The sequence below is a fragment of the Oratosquilla oratoria genome, chromosome 1, assembly GCF_046742065.1.
Source record: "Oratosquilla oratoria isolate Oo_2021 chromosome 1, ASM4674206v1, whole genome shotgun sequence".
NCBI classification, from domain to species: domain Eukaryota; kingdom Metazoa; phylum Arthropoda; class Malacostraca; order Stomatopoda; family Squillidae; genus Oratosquilla; species Oratosquilla oratoria.
Genome location: NC_134777.1, coordinates 53,329,737 through 53,334,736, shown reverse-complemented (window position 1 = coordinate 53,334,736; position 5,000 = coordinate 53,329,737).

The window sequence follows — 5,000 nt, the reverse complement described above, 5'->3', positions numbered from 1 at the left end:
TTGGACCATTTCCCACTCTAGCATTAAGGTCTCCAGTACTATTACATTGACATTTCTTCCTAAACCCTCTATGCACTCATTTAAATCTATCCAAAAGGCCTCCCTTTCTTCCATGCTCTTCTCACTGCCCGGCCCATATGCACTTACAAAGACCCACATCTCCTTTCCCAGTTTCACCTTCATCCACATTATCCTTGAGGAAACCTCCTTCCACTCCACTACCCCTTTACCTATCTCCTCACTTACAAGAATAGCCACCCCTTCCCTCCCTCGCCCTCTCTTCACTCCTGATAACCTCCCACTTACACTCCCAAACATACACTCACCCTTCCCTTTCAACTTAGTTTCACTCAAAGCCAACACATCCAACTTTCTTCTCACAAACATACTACCTATCTCTTCCCTTTTACTCTCATCTGTACCACATCCACGCACATTAAAAGACCCAAACCTTAGGGTGCTGGCCCGAGGCCCGCCAGCACCCCTTATGCCTTCACTTTTGTCTTTAGGATGTGTGCCCCGTGGGGCTACAGGGAGAAGGATGCCTAGTCCCTCTCCCCGTCCCTTTCTTCTCGCCTCTTGCGATCCAAGTGGGAATACTTGGTTGCAGTATTCTTTTTCCCCACCACAGGGGATCCCCCCCACACACAGAAAAAGAATACTCAGAGAAATGGTACAGGAGAGCAACAAAGGGGTTGGGGGACAGCATAACGGAGGGACAGTCGTAGTATAAAAAGTGTCATCATTTCTCTATGAACAGAATTTCTTCTATCATAGACAAAATGATGTGTGGCTCTGGTCCGTAGGGGCGCCCCATATAGACCCTAAAGTATCGACTGCATGCTACTTTGCCACAATGACAAGCAGCCAATACCCCAGACGGGTGTGTGTGTGTGTGTGTGTGTGCGTGTGAGTGTGTATTAAGGTTAGTAAATAATTATTAGTTTGTTCTTAAGGAATATTGGTAAACAGTAGCCTTGGGTATGTCTTCCTTGTAATACAGTTAAGGTTATTAAATAATTATTAGTTTGTTTTTAAGGAATATTGATAAACAGTTGCAGTAGCCTTGGGTATGTCTTCCTTGTAATACAATTCTAAATGTATATATACATCAATGAAATTTTATTTCAAGTTGACACATTCGTTTTAGAGGCATGTTTATCTGATTTCCATACATAGGTGTATTAATTAATCGAAATGTGTTGATATTTCATGGTTTGAATGTATCGCAACGTTTTGAATTACTCGGTACCTTGAACCCAGCCATGACTTCCGAGTGTCAATCTGGAAATCGTGTGATCGATGAGAGGGTAGCACTTCGAACGCAGTGATTAATTAATTTAATCCATAGCTGCGCAGAAGCCCTTTACATATATCATTCTGGTACATATTAGTTACATTTATGTAGTGTTATTCCAGGCTATTTTTACTTAAATTGTTACCATACAATGACCAAAGTTCTGTGTCCGTTTGTGGAATGTATCTATTCCAGATGATATAGCAGCGGTGGTCACGTGATTGTCTCGTACTTGAGAATTTATTAAGAGCAATTTTATCTTATTTTATGGCATAACGGCATCTAGTGGTATAATTATGATTCGCGCATATTATTTCCATTATTTGCTCCCTATTCACCGTGTTGGCTTGTGCCTAGCGCTATGATATAGGATAATAGGTATATACTGGGCGACGCGACGATACGAGAAAGCCCGAGGCGTATGGACTCGGCTGAAGCCTATGAGGCTCTGTAGTTGACACTAAATGCATAAATCATACTTGAATTTGAATTGGACAACACTGTACTGTCTCGGTGTTTGGTAGACTAACCTGGTCTGGGATTCATAGGGCAGAAATTGAATGTGGGAGGTCAAAAGTAGGTCCAGATTCGCCAACGTAGTGTTTGCTGCATATCTATGTGTATTTTTCACGTTCTCGATGATAAAATTCTCCCTCCCACGCGCTGACATTTTTAGAGTCCAAATTTGTCTGTTTGTTTATTATCATTTGCTTGATTTTCATTTATTATTAGTTATCTGTCAGTTTATTATAATTTACTATTTACCTGTTTGTTTATTAGTTAACTATACCCATGCATTTATTTATTTTATTTATTGTTATTTATATTATTATAATTTTTATTTATTGATTTATTTATCATTATAATTTTTTCGCATACGACCTGGTTATGGATGAAAAGGTCTCCTGTCGATATGCTCCGCCTTTGTAATCCTTTGTAATCCTTTGTGTGTGTGTTTCTGTGTTTGTTTGTGTGTGTGTGTGTGTCTCTGTGTGTGTATGTGTGTGTGTCTGTGTGTGTGTGTGTGTGTGTGTGTTTATGTGTGTGTGCATGTGTGTGTGTGTGTGTGTGTGTGTGTGTGTATGTGTGTGTGTGTGTGTGTGTGTGTGTGTTTGTGCGTGTGTATGTGTGTGTGTGTGTGTGTGTGTGTGTGTGTGTGTGTGTGTGTAAGTGTGTGTGTGTATGTGTGTGCGTGTGTGCGTGTGTGTGTGTGTGTGTGTGTGTGTGTGTGTGTGTGTGTGTGTTTGTGTGTTTGTGTTTGTGTGTGTGTGTGTGTTTGTGTGTGTGTGTGTGTGTGTGTGTGTGTGTGTGTGTGTGTGTGTGTGTGTGTGTGTGTGTGTGTGTGTGTGTGTGTGTGTGTGAGTGTGTGTGTGTGTTGTGTGTGTGTGTGTGTGTGTGTGTGTGTGTGTGTGTGTGTGTGTGTGTGTGTGTGTGTGTGTGTGTGAGAGAGAGAGAGAGATAGAGATAGATAGATGGAGAGAGAGAGAGAGAGAGAGAGAGAGAGAGAGAGAGAGAGAGAGAGAGAGAGAGAGAGAGAGAGAGAGAGAGAGAGAGAGAGAGAGAGAGAGAGAGATGGTGAGGGTGATGATGAGGGTGATGGTGAGTGTGAGGCGAGGGTGATGGTGATGGTGATGGTGAAGGTGAGAGTGATAATGAAAATGGGGGTGATGGTAATGTTGATAATGAAAGTTAGGATGAAGGTAAGGATGATGGTGTAGGTGAGGGTGAGGATAATTATGGTACGCGAGTTTAAGGATAAGGGCGAGTGTCCGGGTGAGAGTGAAAAAGAGATTGAGGATGAGGATGAAGGCAAGGGCAAGTATGAGAGCAAGGGTGAGATTGAGGTGAGATTGAGGACGAGGAGAAATGTTAAGATAAGGATAAGTTTGAGGCTGGGGCTGAAAGTAAAGGTGAGAGTGAGGATGAGGAAGGGTGTGAGGATAAGAATAAGGGTTCGATTGAGGGTTATAGTGAGAGTGAGAATGAGGATGAGGATCCAAGTTACGATGAGGATGAAGGTGAGAGTGATATTGAGGGTGAGAGTGAAGATGAGGATGTGAGTTAAGCTGAGGATGATGGTGAGGGTGAAAGATGATGATGATGATGGTGATGGTGATGGTGATGATGATGATTGTTTCTTGTTTTTCTTTGTTTCAGTGCTATTTATACCTTCTCTCTTGTAATGGTTTCATCATTCATCTCTTCAGTTACAGTCATTCTCCTTGTACTTCCTATGGCCACAATCAAATTACCCTTGTCCTAATCTACAATTAACATTACAGAATAATTTTCCATCACCTTCTCACTGCCTTCTATATTATCAACAACCGCCCATCTGCTACCTCTACTCGTACTCTCTCCTATCTATCCAACTTTCCTCATTGCGTACGTTCCTTACTTCCAAAACACCTTTCCTTTCATTAGAATAAAAGTCATACACCTATCCCATTTCACATTAACTTGTCTCTTGACCTTCCTCACCTTGTTCTTTGGTTCTATTTTCTTTAATCTATACCATTCATATGCTTGCTCATTTCTTCTTTGCAGAAATTCCTTGTGTGTGTGCTGGACACTTTATCTTGATATTTCCTACAATTCCTTTCATTCCCAGTCTCAGACATTATTTATGCACACTTAAATTCTACCTCACTGAAAAACGCTCATTATTTTTCCAACAGTAATTTTTCCATTCCCACTATGTTCAACATGTCACTCAGTTTAACTTAGTATTCATCTTCTGTGCCCTTGTAGTTCAGTTTACTTTAAAGACTTCTCTACCGCCCTTCTATTTCCTATTTTCCGCCTTACGACTACTCTAAATATTCTTTGAAATATATGCGTGAGCACGCTCGCGCACGCTCTAAGAACAAGGGATCACAAAATGAGATTCAAAAAACGTTTGTTAACACACAATGTCTTTGCCCACACATTTCTTGCCCTTTGGGTTTGAGAATGACTTTCACGCCAAAAATCAGAAGTCGGCGTCATCACCGCTTCGAGCCCTACTCGTTGGATATCCGTTTCCAACGGATCTCTTCCACTGAGCTGGAGGAACGTAAGATCAGAGAAGCAGTCAGGATGTTCTTTAAGAAAATCGAAGGCTCCAGATGCCAGGATCAGAACACCAGGACCCAAAACTCGAACAACGGGGTCAAAAAGCCAAACCACTTTGAAGGATTTCGGCAATGGCTTCGACAGCACGACCCAAGGTTCCACAGCTGTAATGGTTGCATGCCAACAGCCGTTTTCTTGCAGAACCGGAATGCCAATGAAGTCAGGGTTTCGAAGACCCATCAAGACTACAAGGGCTTTACTTATAACCGGAACAATGACACCTGTAGTCCTAATTCTCTCGAGGAGGGTCAGTGGGACTGTGACGAGCCTGCTTTGTGGTGATGCTCCAAAGATATTTTAGAATGAAATCTAAAGAGGAAACCAAACAATAATTTGCATTTCTCTTAAAAAAAGGAAGAATCATAGAATTCTGCTGAACCGTTACCTTCATTTTTCTTTGGTGAATATTTTTTTCCAAAAAGGAGAAAGAAAATATATATAAATGGCAAACAAAAAAAAAAATCAAATAATAGAATCAGTTTAAAGAAGTGCCTTTACTGTCAACATTTGATTCTTATTTCTATTCTGGCTCTGGAAAGCGGCTTCTTTTATTCGAGAGGAAAATTTAAACGGAGTGCCAATATGTAGT